This window comes from Salmo salar, chromosome ssa09 (assembly GCF_905237065.1).
Source record: "Salmo salar chromosome ssa09, Ssal_v3.1, whole genome shotgun sequence".
Taxonomy (NCBI): domain Eukaryota; kingdom Metazoa; phylum Chordata; class Actinopteri; order Salmoniformes; family Salmonidae; genus Salmo; species Salmo salar.
Genome location: NC_059450.1, coordinates 92,080,686 through 92,096,469, shown reverse-complemented (window position 1 = coordinate 92,096,469; position 15,784 = coordinate 92,080,686). Strand labels below are relative to the sequence as shown.

At 42.0% G+C, this 15,784-nt stretch overlaps 1 protein-coding gene across 3 annotated transcripts in view; it reads right to left on the bottom strand.

Annotated features, from left to right (window-relative positions):
• The window catches only part of atp7a (ATPase copper transporting alpha), a 59,575-nt gene extending 54,544 nt beyond the window's left edge, over positions 1–5,031 (bottom strand). For 2 of the 3 annotated variants that reach the window (XM_045724211.1, XM_045724212.1), the window contains exon 1: positions 4,850–5,015. The gene's annotated coding sequence lies outside the window, so the exon portion shown is untranslated. Of the gene's footprint in view, positions 1–4,849 lie in introns of all 3 variants that reach the window. The other variant, XM_045724210.1, reaches the window with a different exon arrangement.
• Between the last annotated feature and the right edge of the window lie 10,753 nt (positions 5,032–15,784).

Here is a 15,784-nt window from a genome sequence, read left to right as displayed (position 1 = left end):
CCTACAACAACATCTCTTGCAAAGTTAGTTTTGCATACTAAGTCTTGCATAGTTTGGTTTGTTTCGGGTATGTTACATTGAAAGTGGCTAATAATACGTTGATTCGATCACAATTTCCACAGTAAAGGGAAACGTTGATAGTGTTAACTAACGGGGACAACTGAGTGAAGTTCAATCCCGTGCTTCGCCCGCATGCAGCTTAGAGGGAACATTGGCTACAAGGAACCTACCTAGTTAGCTATCTCTTGTTATAATTCATATAATGACATAAAGGATGTTTATATAGTGAATGGAATCCTATCCGTACCCCCAAGCCATAATAGATGATCACGACTGACAAGACAGGTGGGTCACTGTATGCGCAATTTGGACACCTCTAGGGCTGTCAGGACTAGCTACCTCAGACAAGTTACATCATAGGACTCCTCTAGGTTAGCTAGTCATGGCAGGAAAGTCCTTTGGTTAGCTTTACGTAACATAGCTTAATAGTATTTTTGGGATTGGCATTTCTAACATTAAAGATGCAATATGCAGAAATCGCTCTGCCATTTCCTGGTTAGTAAAATAAGATGCAATATGCAGAAATCGCTCTGCCACAACCTCTCCCTCAATGTGAGCAAGACAAAGAAGATAATCGTGGACTACAGGAAAAGGTGGGCCGAACAGGCCCTCATTAACATCGACGGGGCTGTAGTGGAGCAGGTCGAGAGTTTCAAGTTCCTTGGTGTCCACATCACCAAGACAGTTGTGAAGAGGGCACAACAAAACCTATTCCCCCTCAGGAGACTGAAAAGATTTGGCATGGGTCCCCAGATCCTCAAAATGTTCAAAATCTGCACCATCGAGAGCATCTGACTGGTTGCATCACCGCCTGGTATAGCAACTGCTTCGCATCTGATCGTAAGGCGCTACAGAGGGTTGTGCATATTGGCCCAGTACATCACTGGGGCCAAGCTTCCTGCCATCCAGGACCTATATAATAGGTGTGTCAGAGGAAAGCCCATAAAACTGTCAGAGACACCAGTCACCCAAGCGTTTTCTCTGCTACCTCACGGCAAGAGATAACAGAGCGCCAAGTCTAAGACCAAAAGGCTCCTTAACAGCTTCTACCCCCAAGCCATAAGACTGCTGAACAATTAATCAAATGGCCACCGGACTATTTACATTGACACCCCCCTCCCCTCAATTTGATTTGTACACTGCTGCTACTCGCTGTTTATTATCTATGCCTAGTCACTTCACCCCTACCTACAGGTGGGTAATTCTGCAACTACAAGAACTTCTATGTCCTCAGGCTCAATTTTGGGGATTTTATAAAAAATCTGCATAATTTCCATCACAGTCATTTCCATCACAAACTTAACTGTGATGGAAATGACAGAACGTGGTGGAAATGACAGAAATCCATTATGTTATTACTTTTAGTTTAGGCTTTTTTAATCATGTTTTAAATTACTTTAATCTAGAAAATAGCTCCAAGGTGTGCATAATTGGAAAACGTAAGTAGTACTTCTTTATTTTTAGAAGATGCCACATAGGACAGCACAGAGGTCACAGACATAAAAACAAAATAAAAAATGATCCTATACGATACCAGGAACATCTGCAAAAAGACAGGGAGAGATACTGGAAGAAAAAAGAGAGGGGAGAAGTGATATCTATCTCTGAGCTTACAAAGCGAGAACAAAGAAGCAAGAGATGGCAATGAAAATGTAACCAACGGAATAGAAGACAGACTTTAAAGAGAATGGTTACAATGGAGACCTACCCATCAGGCACCACACCACCTCAGTCACCAGATGACTTGCTGCCAGAATATGAGGCTAACATACCTGCCCCTAACTTACCTGCCCCTGATGCACACCCTGATACCCCTTCCTCATCGTCTGCAACAGGAATGAGAAGTCTAATATTTGCTGGAAGGAAAAAGGTTGGAAGAGGTCGCTCAAAAACAGAGATCTTTGCATGACAAATGTCAAACCTGATAAAGCTTAACGGAAAACTGAGAAATACAAAAAAAGGAATGATCAACGGATGAAGAAAATAGATAGACAAGATTCCCCAAAGACAAAACAGAAAATGAAGGGAACTCTGAAGAACTTGAAAAGGATTTTATTGTTTCAAAATGCCATCATTGCAGAGTTAAAGCAAAAGTATCAAAAAATGCACAGTGCCAAGGACAAACAAGTGGCTTCAAAAAAGTTCAGAGGCAACATCCTGAGAGAGTATGGCCTGGTCAAAGCTGCAAACAGAGAATTTGGATTTTCAGCTAAAGCATTGAGGGCAAATGAAAACAGGCCAACAAGTATTCAATACTCCAGGAAAAATCAGTGTAACATAATTAGCACAGCCACAGAGAAAAATCACTAGATTCTATCAACGTGATGACAACAGGGAAAAAGGACACAGAGGAACAAGAACAAAAATCAGAAGCGCTTCTTGAATGACACAATTCAGAACCTTTATCAGGATTTTAAGAGGGAATATTCAGAGATTAAAAATGTCCTATGAATTCTTTAAAATACATCCTTTTTGGGTTGTCAAGCCAACAGTCCAGGATAGGGACACATGCCTCTGAAAAACCCACGCCAACCTCCAGTACATGGTGGACAAACTACAGCATCACAAAGTGATCAGCTGCAGCAACAATGAGAACCTTATTGAGTCTTTGTGCTGTGAGAACCTGAAGAAAGAGTGCATGTACACAGAGTTCTCCCTTTGTCAAGCAAAGTAGCTTAAAACATCTGACTTTGATGAGGGTGAGCAGACATGGTGGTTTGAGTGGAAAAACAAAGCTGAAGAGAGAGTGAAGGAAAAATAAAGAGGGGAAACATGGAGAAGTTCACTGTACATTTGACAGTAAAAGAAAAGATGTGTGGCACACTGCATATTCTACTGGAGGACCTTTCCAAAGGATTGAAAGAGAAGTTGGTAACCATTGTAGAACATGTACAACTTTCGACACCAATACTCCAAACTGAAAGAATAAAAATAAATCTGCGGAAAGAGAAGATCATTGTGCATATTGACTTTTACATGTTCTACAATGGTTATTGTTCAAAATGTTTGCAATAAAATATTGTTTTCATACATAGATGTCATTTCCACCACACCTTGTCATTTCCACCACACCCATATGTTTAGGTAAATGAGTATATTATGTATAATTTACATTGACTGATTTGTTTTAGATATGGAAATCATATGGCTGTTATCATCATCTCACAAAAAGGTTGGGTGGAAATATCTTATTTTTTAATGATAAATAAATATGTTCAGCTGTCACAAAGGCAAGTTTATACATTCAGGACGTTGTGTTGAATTATTCATTTTAGGAAGACCTTAAAAAGCACCTAAAATAATATTCAATGCAAGTTAATGTACAAATGTATAAAAAAATGTGTTATAAAATAATTGTGTTATAAAATAATTGTATGATATTTCATTTTCAACTAAAATGGATGTTTAATGATGTGATGGAAATGACATTCGTCTATGGCTGTTTGAGAAAAAGGACGAAAATATATAAATTCCTGAATAGTACGATCGCAGCCATTATCAGATATTATTTCTAGACAAATCAAACACGATTATAATAATGGTAAAATGGTGTTTCAATACATTTAAATTTCTGAAAGCTTGCCGAGCCAAAGTGCCCGAAGTTGCAGAATCACCCAGGTACAAATTACCTCAACTAACCTGTACCCCGCACATTGACTTGTAACCCCTGTATATAGCCTCGTTATTGTTATTTTATTGTGTTACTTTAGTTTATTTAGTAAATATTTTCTTAACTCTTCTTGAACTGCACTGTTGATTAAGAGCTTGTAAGTAAGCATTTCACAGTAAGGTCTACACTTGTTGTATTCAGCGCATGTGACAAACAAAGTATGATTTCATTAGATTTTTGATTTGATTTCCTGGTTACTAAACTAATAGTTTATGTGACAAAACAAGCACTGTGAAATATATTTTCAATAACCAAAATTGTTGTATTTTCAGCTGTTTGAAGCTGGTGTACAAAACCGAAAGCAAAAGACGCAAAAACGAACTTTAAAGACGGGCAGTAAAGAATCAGCTCACATAGAACAGATCTACAACTTAGACTTGCTTTCAATGAAAATTACGTTTCTATAAGTTACATTTCTACTCACATTGGCTTAATAGAAAACTATGACACCACAGCAAATGCTCAGTAATTTATTTCCGTATGAGGTGCAATCTGTATTTTAAATCATAGCTATATTATATTAGCATAGCTAGCCCAATAATGGACTAAAGGAGCCTACGTTACCGGGGCGGCAGGGTAGCCTAGTGGTTAGAGCGTTGGACTTGTAACCGAAAGGTAGTTAAATAAAAATACTCGGACCTTAGCTGACAACTTTGGTTATTGAAATATATATTTCACATTGCTTGTTTTGTTACATGTTCATTTGGAAGATGCATTGGCTCTGGAAGCCAAAACAGCCAATACTCCATTTAAACTTGAATGGATTCTCAATTGCGTTACTGTTCTAGAAACATAGCTAAATACCTCTACTTTAAGATCACATCAAAAATAATTTCACGAATGCAAAATACACCGTGTACACTGATTTAACACAAGTTGCAGCCGACTTTATTTGTCCTCGGGGCTAAACTCCCCCATAAAGAAGACGCTTTCATCCAATGACTCCTATGTGTAATGTAATTGCAATAAATGTCATGATCAAGGGCTAGCTAGCTTTTAATTCTTTGGATCTGCTTTCCAGTCAAACACCAACAAACTGCTGTTAGCTACTAAACCTAGATAGCTATAAGTAGCTAAAGCAAACGCTATTTTCAAGACAAAACATGTCCAGATATTTACCTGTTTAACTAGAAGACAACCATGTAGCTAAGTTGAGATGTTGACGTTGCAAAAACGATATTCAGAGTTGTTAAGTGTGGAGAAAGTTGGCTTTCCTGGCTTGTTTTATTGCTAGCAAGTTTGTGGTCTCCTTATAGCCGCAACAAGTGCTGTACTACAGCTTGTATCTAAGTACAAGAACATTGACATGCCTTGTTTAGGGCGTCTATGTGTGGTTTTTCATGGTGACGTCACACGGTTCAAATTGCGGGCATCTGCGCAAGAGAGAGGAGGATGAGCTGTGAAGGGGACAGCATGTGATGAACTTGGGGGTACCTCTCAGTGGTGGGAAAAGTACCTAATCGTCATACTTGAGTAAAAGTAAAGAAACCTTAATATAAATGACTCAAGTAAAAGTGAAAGTCACCCAGTAAAATCATACTTGAGTAAAAATAAATGACTCAAGTAAAAGTGAAAGTCAACCAGTAAAATCATACCTGAGTAAAAATAAATGACTCAAGTAAAAGTGAAAGTCAACCAGTAAAATCATACTTGAGTAAAAGTCCAAACGTATTTGGTTTTAAATATACTTAAGTCTCAAAAGTAAAAGTAGCAATAATTAAAAATTCCTTATATTAACCAAATTGTTTAAAAAATTTACAGATAGCCAGGGTCACACTCCAACACTCAGACATTATTTACAAACAAAGCATTTGTGTTTAGTGAGTTCGCCAGATCAGATGCAGGAGGGATGACCAGGGATTTTCTCTTTAAGTCTGTGAATTAGACCATTTTCCTGTATGGAGTAAAATTACATAATTTTTTTTAGGAATGTAGCGGAGTAAAAGTAAAAGTTGTCAAAAATATAAATTGTAAAGTAAAGTACAGGTACCCAAAAAATCTACTTAAGTAGTACTTTTAAGTATTTATACTTAAGTACTTTACACCACTGGTGCATCTAAATATTCTAAAGTGGTTTCATCCATTGGTTTCCTATCCTCGTCTCCTTCCCTTCGTTTGCACTGATCTGTGAATAACTTTAGCATAGTTCATATTTTGTAGCCTATGTTGTTCACAGCTGTACAAAAGCAAGTTACATTGTGGCGATTAGGGTTAGATATGTTTTTTTTTCTATTCTATTCTTTTCTTTTCCAAGTTAGGCATGACTTACCATGCTCTGAATGGAGCTGTATGCATGCTACACAGTGCTGCTTAAGTACAGACTTTCTAATTAACATTACCTTGGTTTGGTATAGAACAAACACCACACAAAACATGGAGTCAGAAGTCAGAACCAAATAGGTATATCCTTGACTAATCAAAATGACACATGGATAAATGCACAGTAAGAAGGGACGTGCCAACCAGCTAACCAGCTACAAATAATAATAATAAGGACAACAATGGCATACCCGGTAATTCCAGAACCAGAGCCTATGGACATGAAGGGCGATACATACAACAACTGGACATTTCTTTATAGCACAATGGGAAAACTATGAGATAGCTACCGGTCTGGACAAAAAGGAAGCAAAAGTCCGCACAGCAACTCTGCTAACCGTGATGGGAAAGAAATGTCTTCTCTTACAGCAGCATCACCATATCAAATCAAATCAAATGTTATTGGTCACATACACATGGTTAGCAGATGATAATGCGAGTGTAGTGAAATGCTTGCGCTTCGAGTTTCGACAGTGCAGTAATATCTAACAAGTAATCTAACAATTCCACAACAACTACCTAATACACACAAATCTAAAGGGATGAAATAAGAATATGTACATATAAATATATGGATGAGTGATGACCGAGCAGCATAGGCAAGATGCAAAAGATGGTATAAAATACAGTATATACATATGAGATGAGTAATGTAAGATATGTTAACATTATTAAAGTGACTAGTGTTCCATTTACTAAGTGGCCAATGATTTCGAGTCTGTATGTAGGCAGCAGCCTCTCTGTTTTAGTGATGGCTGGTTTTCTTTTTGTAGTCCGTAATTGCTGTCTCGTGTCTGAACCGTTGAATTGCGACTCCACTTTGTCTCTATATCGACATTTCGCTTGTTTGATTGCCTTGCGGAGAGAATAACTACACTGTTTATATTCGGCCATATTCCCAGTCATCTTTCCATGGTTAAATGCGAGAGGTTGTGCTTTTCGTTATGCCCGAATGCCGCGATCTATCCACAGTTTCTGGTTAGGGTAGGTTGTAATAGTCACAGTGGGTACAACATCTCCAATGGACTTAGAAACTCACTCACCGAATCAGCATATAAATCAATACTATTCTCAGAGGCTGCCCGGAACATTTCCCAGTTCGCTTGATCAAAAAAATCTTGAAGCGTGGATTCCGATTGGTCAGACCAGCATTGAATAGCTCTTGTCATGGGTACATCCTGTTTGTGTTTCTGCCTATAGGACGGTAGGAGCAAAATGGAGTCGTTGACGGATTTGCCGAAGGGAGGGCGGGGGATGGCCTTGTATGCATCGCGGAAGTTAGAGCAGCAGTGATCCAGTGTATTGCCTGTGAGAGTGCTACAATCAATGTGATAGAATTTAGGTAGCCTTGTTCTCAAATTTGCTTTGTTAAAATCTCCAACTACAATAAATGCAGTCTCAGGATGTATGGTTTCTAGTTTGCATAGAGTCCAGTGAAGTTCCTTGAGGGCCGATGTGGAATCGGCTTGAGGTGGGATATACACGGCTGTTACAATCACCGACCAGAATTCTCTTGGGAGATAATATGGTCGGCATTTGACTTGAGTTCCTGTATGTTGTTACGATTACACCATGAGTCATTAATCAGGGGGCATATACCTCCACCCTTCTTCTTCCCAGAGAGATGTTTATTTCTGTCGGCGCGACGCATGAAGAATCCTGGTGGCTGTACCGACTCCAACAACATATCCCGAGAGAGCCATGTTTCCATGAAACAGAGAATGTTACAATCCCTGATGTCTCTCTGGAAGGCAACCCTTGCCCTAATTTTTTATTTATTTATTTTTATTTCACCTTTATTTAGCCAGGTAAGCTAGTTGAGAACAAGTTCTCATTTGCAACTGCGACCTGGACAAGATAAAGCAAAGCAGTTCGACACATACAACAACACAGAGTTACACATGGAATAAACAAACATACAATCAATAATACAGTAGGAAAATCTATATACAGCACGTGCTAATGAGGTAAGATAAGAGAGGTAAGGCAATAAATAGTCCATGGTCGCAAAGTAATTACAATTTAGCAATTAAACACTGGAATGGTAGGATGTGCAAAGGATGAATGTGGAAGTTGAGATACTGGGGTGCAAAGGAGCAAGATAAATAAATAAATAAATACAGTATGGGGATGAGGTAGATTGGATGGGATATGTACAGGTGCAGTGATCTGTGAGCTGCTCTGACAGCTGGTGCTTAAAGCTAGTGAGTGAGGTATGAGTCTCCAGATTCAGAGATTTTTGCAGTTCGTTCCAGTCATTGGCAGCAGAGAACTGGAAGGAGAGGCGGCCAAAGGAAGAATTGGCTTTGGGGGTGACCAGTGAGATATACCTGCTGGAGCGCATGCTACGGGTGGGTGCTGCTATGGTGACCAGTGAGCTGAGATAAGATGGGTCTTTACCTAGCAGAGACTTGTAGATGACCTGGAGCCAGTGGGTTTGGCGACGAGTATTAAGCAAGGGCCAGCCAATGAGAGCATACAGGTCGCAGTGGTGGGTAGTATATGGGGCTTTGGTGTCAAAACGGATGGCACTGTGATAGACTGCATCCAATTTGCTGAGTAGAGTGTTGGAGGCTATTTTGTAAATGACATCGCCGAAGTTGAGGATTGGTAGGATGATCAGTTTTATGATCAGTTTGGCAGCATGAGTGAAGGATGGTTTGTTGCGAAATAGAAAGCCGATTCTAGATTTAATTTTGGATTGGAGATGTTTAATATGAGTCTGGAAGGAGAGTTTACAGTCTAACCAGACACCTAGGTATTTGTAGTTGTCCACATATTCTAAGTCAGAACCGTCCAGAGTAGTGATGCTGGACGGGCGGGCAGGTGCGGGCAGCGATCGGTTGAAGAGCATGCATTTAGTTTTACTTGCATTTAAGAGCAGTTGGAGGCCACGGAAGGAGAGCTGTATGGCATTGAAGCTCATCTGGAGGTTAGTTAACTGTGTCCAACGAAGGGCCAGAGGTACACAGAATGGTGTCTACCTTGTTGTCTAGAGACTGGACATTGGCGAGTAATATACTCGGAAGCAGTGGGTGGTGTGCACGCCTTTAAAGTCTGACCAGGAGGCGGCTCCATCTACCTCTTTTGCGGTGATGTTGTTTTGGGTCGGCCTCTGGGATTAGATCCAATGTCCTGTGTGGTGGTGCGAACAAATGATCCTGTTCCGGAAAGTCATATTTCTGGTCATAATGTTGGTAAGTTGACGTTGCTCTGATATCCAATTGATCTTCCCGGCTGTATGTAAAAACACTTAAGATTTTCTGGGCAAAAAATGTAAGAAATAATACCTAAAAAAAACTAAATACTGTATAGTTTCCTAAGGACTAGAAGCGAGGCGACCATCTCTGTCGGCTCCATCTTGCCTGAAGCAGAGAGTACTGACCCGGTAAAAGTTATAGAGGCTCTTCAGAAACACTTTGAGCCATCCAGGAACATGATCTATGAGAGGTATGTGTTTAATATTTGTCAACAAACTCAATTTGAAACAACAGAGCAGTACATTGCAAATCTGAGAAAGCTAGCAGACACGTGAATTTGGCGCATTGCGAGAGGAACTAGTCCGTGACAGGCTTGTCAAAGGCACAAAAAATATAGCTGCGAGAGCGCGCATTCTCAGAGAACCGGACCTCACACTGAACAAAGCTATTGATGAGTCAATCAAGTGAACAAGCACAAAGGCAAATCAGAAAAATATATGGGGGTGAACATTATACCTCCCGTGTGCGACGTTCAGATTCAAAACGCCAAACATATTGTAGTAAACAGACAGTTTACAGGGGATAATAACAAACATAGAATGCCAAATGACTGACCCTGTCATTACTGTGGTTCAGTACATGCCAAAGCCAAACGCCCAGCATGCGGTGTCACCTGTAAAGCATGTTGCAAACAAAACCACTTTGCCAGAGTTTGTAAACCATCCCAACACAAACCTCAACTCAATCTAGTAGAAGAAGATAATGAGTCAAATGACCAAACAACAGATGCAATGTTAATTTTGTGGAAAGCAAGACAAAAAAATGGTTCATTAACCTTAAGCTAGCTCCACTCAGTGATGAGCCATTGACATATGACCCCAGCCATACAACTAAATGTCAACTAGACACAGGATCAACAATGAATGTCATAAGCTATGGGGACCTACAGCAAGTCACGCAAGAGGCAATCCAGTTCTTCTACCCAGCGAAGCTCCACTCAAGCTATGTGACAGCACACCGATAAAGACAACAGGAGAATGCAATCTCAAAACAGATCATGATGGAAAAATGTCAACACCGCAAGCACAACATCCACTGAGGTCATCCTGACAACTGAGGAGATTGTCTCCAAGTACAAGGACGTGTTGGATGGGCTTGGCTGCCTTCCTGGAGAGCCACACCTAGAAGTAGACAATGCAGCCCGGCCTGTGCAGCAGCTATCAAGACTGGTACCTGAAGGTAAGGATCACAAAGGCCATACATTCAATGGACAATGCAGATATTATCACGAAAGTCACAGAGCCTTCACCCTGGATTAACAACATGGTTGTCATTGAAAAACCTGATAAACTATGAATATGCATGGACCTCAGTGCACTCAACAAAGCCTTACTGAGATCACACTTCCAGATGCTGTAATGACCGACGCCAGAGATGAGAAGCTGGTATGGGAGTTGAACATTTAATGAGGAACAGACAGGTAACAGGACAAGAACATCTTCAGCACACGGGTAGACAAAGACAAACAACAATTAATGCTGAAGCAGGGAACAGAGCGGGGAACCAGACATATATAGGGAAGGTAATGACAGAGGTGATTGAGTCCAGGTGAGTCTAATAATCGCTGATGTGTGTGATGGGGGGAAGGCAAGTGAGCGTAATGATGGTGGCAGGAGTGCACAATGCTGGAGAGCTTGGCGCCCTCGAGCGCCCTGGGGAAAAAGCGGGTGCCCCCCTCTAGGGGCACCACCTGGCGTTCCACCTGGGCGAGCCTGACAGCTGGCCGAGGCATGGGAAAAGGACAAGCCGGCTGTGCGTGAAACCCCAACGAACCGGCAGAGGCGTGAGAGCCTGGCGAGCCGGCAGAGGCATAGGAGCCTTACGATCCGGCAGAGAAATGAAGGCCTGTCGATCACGCTGAGGCGTGGGAGCCCGATGATCCGGCGGAGGCGTAGCAGCCTGACGAGCTGGCTGGGCGTAAAAACCTGACGATCCGTCTGAGGCCTGACGTGGGATGGGCGCCTTCCGTGCCAACCGGGGCAAGAAACCTCTCGAGTCAGCTAGGGCGTGACAGCCTGACGAGCTGGCTTAGGCACCCCCGGTTCCATCGGTGTCGGGCCCCAGACACGACGTCACCGCCAACCGAAACGTCATCACTCCCGATGCTTCGTATGCTGGCTTCAGCATTCTGTGAGGACCGACGCCGGAGATGAGGTGCAGGTACAGGAGTTGAACAATTAATGAGGAATAGACAGGTAACAGGACAGGAACAGCGCGAGCACATGGGTAGACAAACACAAACGACAATTAATGCTGAAGCAGGGAACAGAGCGGGGAACCAGACATATATAAGGAAGGTAATGACAGAGGTGATTGAGGCCACGTGAGTCCAATAATCGCTGATGCGCCGTGACGGGGGGAAGGCAGGCGTGCGTAATGATGGTGGCAGGAGTGTGCAATGCTGGGGAGCCTGGCACCCTCGAGCACCAGTGGGGAAGAGCGGGAGCAGCCGTGACAGTTCCCCCCCTCTAGAGGCATCACCCGGCTACCAGAGATATCCAACGCAGAGGTATTCTCAGTACTCGATGCCAAATATGGATATTGGCAAGTCAAACTTGATGAAGTGAGCAGCTATCTAACAACTTCCTGGACACCTGTAGGTGGATATAGATGGCTGAGAATGCCATTTGGAATCAAGCCAGCAGCTGGAGAAAACCAGCGCAGACAGTGTGAAGCACTACAGGGACTAAAAGGAGTGAGTATGATCGCCGATGACATTCTACTGTATGGATGTGGTGACACACCCGAAAAGGCGATGGCAGATCATGACAGAAACCTCACAGCTCCCCTGCACAAAAATAAACTCTGGTTAAAGCTGCTGAGTGTGACATACATGGGTCATCTTTTCACCACTAAAGGGCCTTCACCCTGACCCAGAGAAAATAACAGCCATTCAGAACATGTTTACACCGACTGATGCCAAGTCACTTCAGAGGCTGTTGGGGTTTGTGAACTCTCTTGCAAAATTCATGCCCGCCTATCTGAATAGTGTGAGTCGTTCAGAAGACTGACTGACAAGGACATTCACTGGACATGGATAACATAGCATGATGCAGCAGTTGAGACTATCAAACACCGAGTGCTCAAATACTATGACCTGAATGAGGAAGTCACACTGCAGTGTGATGCCGGTGAGACAGGTTTGGGCACAGCCCTTCTACAGAAAGGACAACCTGTTGCATTTGCTTCCAGAACATTGACTCAGACAGAACAAAGATATTCACATTGAGAAAGAATGTCTCTCCATTCTTTTTGCATGTGACAAGTTTGACCAGTATCTGCATGGCAGAGAGTTTATCACAATACATAGCCACCACAAACCGCTTGAGACGATCTTCAAGAAATCCCTTCTCACAGCACCCAAGCGACTGCAGAGAATGTTGCTAAGGCTACAAAGATACCAACTCCATCTGCAATACAAACAAGGCCAAGAACTACATGTAGCTGACTTCCTGTCCAGAACACCTCAATCAACCACAGAGCACAGACAAATGCAAACACCAGCCACGGTCTACGATATGGGCCTGGCCACAACTGATCTAGAACAGGTTGATCACACCAGTGATGTCAACATCTCAACAAAGACAATGGAGTCAATCAAAGTAAACTGTTCTCAGGACCCACTGTTTCAGGTTTTGTACACACAAATCAACAACGGATGGCCTGGAACCAAACAGGCTGTGAGTCAAAAACAGAAATATTTCTGGACGTACAAAGAGGAGCTCACCACAGAAAATGTACTGATATTTGTAGTATCTGTGATCTATGTCTGTTTATATTAGTTTCTATGCCGTTACTAAGCAGTAATGTATTACGGCAGTGCTATGTTACTACACCTAATAGGAAATGTACATGCACACTATTGGGTCGGGCTGTAGAGCACGAGTTGTTTTGACTAAACGAAACAAACAGTACTTCTGTCTCCTGCCTGGTCATTTCTCCACAACACAAATATTACAATATTTGAAGGAAACAGGGTCTTCATCCCTGACATGTTACGTGGTGACTTTCTACTCAAAATGCAGTCTGGCCACTCAGGCATAGAGGCCAGTCTCAGAAGGGCACGTGATGCTGTTTTCTGGTCAATAAACAGCATTCTTACGTAGGTTTTCCTCTTGTCCAGATGGGATAGGGCAGTGTGCAGTGTGATGGCAATTGCATCGTCTGTGGACCTATTGGGGCTGTATGCATATTGTAGTGGGTCTAGGGTAACAGGTAAGGTAGAGGTGATATGATCCTTGACTAGTCTCTCAAAGCACTTCAAGATGACAGAAGTGAGTGCTACCGGGCAATAGTAATTTAGTTCAGTTATCTTTGCTTTTTTGGGTACAGGGACAATGGTGTCCATCTTGAAGAATGTGGGGAAAACAGTCTGGGATAGGGAGCGATTGAATATGTCCGTAAACACACCAGCCAGCTGGTATGCGCAATGTCTGAGGACGGGCTAGGGATGCCATCTGGGCCGGGAGCCTTGCGAGGGTTAACGTGTTTAAATGTCTTACTCATGTCGGCCACGGAGTAGGAGAGGGGAGGCCCGCAAGTCCTTGGCATCGGGCCGCATTGGTGGCAATGTATTATCCTCAAAGTGGGCAAAGAATGTGTTTAGTTTGTCTGGAAGCAAGACGTCGGTGTCCGTGACGTGGCTGGTTTTCTTTTTGTAGTCTGTAATTGCCTGTAGACCCTGCCACATACGTCTCGTGTCTGAGCCGTTGAATTGCGACTCCACTTTGTCCCTATACCGACATTTCGCTTGTTTGATTGCCTTGCATAGAGAATAACTACACTGTTTATATTCAGCCATATTCCCGGTCATCTTTCCATGGTTGAATGTGATGGTTCGCGCTTTTTGAAATGCTGTGGCACTTTCAGTTTTTACAATGGAGGAGTAAAAAAATGGCTGCGTGGTGGCTGCAAAATATTTATATGCAAGTTTCAAAAATAAAATAAAATGCACAGCCCTAAAACTCTGCAGGCTAATACACCTAGAAGTGAGTTAACATAAAAAAATATTTTATAAAAAGATACGGAAAGGATTGACAGATTGATAGCTCTTTCTCGATAATTTTGCTTTTTCTCGATCATTTTGTTTCGTTGATAGCTACCTACTCAAATAGCTAGCTAGAATAAAGTGTTATTAACAAGATGAACCCCATTTAATCCATCCCAGTCATCCCCCCCCTCCTCCAACACACACACCCTCGGACCACCCTCAGACTCTGTTTTTACACATTGATCTTAACATGGCACATGAACAACATCTGTTGCAATGTTGTCACAGAACTTTTAATGCATTTGATTAATGCCATTTAAGAAAAAAAGGTTTCAAAATTGAAGAAAAAAGAAACTTCAGAGTCTAAATGGCATATGTTATTATTATTATATTATTACATGAGAAAATGTACATCTCACTCCCAAATCAGTTATGTCTGGTGCTTCTACATCTGCATTGCTTGCTGTTTAGGGTTTTAGGCTGGGTTTCTGTACAGCACTGTGTGACATCCGCTGATGTAAAAAGGGCTTTATAAATACATTTGATTGATTGTGCTCATAACAGAAACTCACCAAAAAAAGAAACGTCCCTTTTTCAGGACACTGTTTTTCAAAGATAATTCGGAAAAAATCCCCAAACTTCACAGATCTTCATTGTAAAGGGTTTAAACACTGTTTCCCATGCTTGTTCAATAAACCATAAACAATGAATGAACATGCACCTGTGGAACAGTCGTTAAGACACTAACAGCTTACAGACGGTAAGCAATTAAGGTCACAGTTATGAAAACTTAGGACACGAAAGAGGCCTTTCTACTGACTCTGAAAAACACCAAAAGAAAGATGCCCAGGGTCCCTGCTCATCTGCGTGAACGTGTCTTAGGCATGCTGCAAGGAGGCATGAGGACTGCAAATGTGGCCAGGGCATTAAATTGCAATGTCCATACTGTGAGACGCCTAAGACAGCGCTATAGGGAGACAGGATGGAAAGCTTATCGTCCTCGTCCTTGGTTTGAGCCTGCCACACTGTTACCATTGTTACTGTTTATTGTTTTGGTTTATTGTTTTTCGGTGGATACTTTGCTTGTTTTTTTTTGTAAATTAAAGAAACATGAGTGTCCACACTTCCGCTGCGCCTTGGTCGTCCTTTCATATCCACGATGGAAGCTATGACAGAATTCCCCACCAACACAGGACCAAGCAGCGGAAGTGTGGAAACTCATGTTTCTTTAATTTACAAAAAAAAACAAGCAAAGTATCCACCGAAAAACAATAAACCAAAACAATAAACAGTACTTACAATGGTAACAGTGTGGCAGGCTCAAACCAACGCAGTGCACACAAACAATTCCCCACAACCCCCAGTGACAAACAACTCCTACATATATGACTCCCAATCAGGAACAACGATTCCCAGCTGTTCCTGATCAGGAGTCACAAGACACACACAAGACTGCCACATCCTGACCCCCAAACTACTACACCA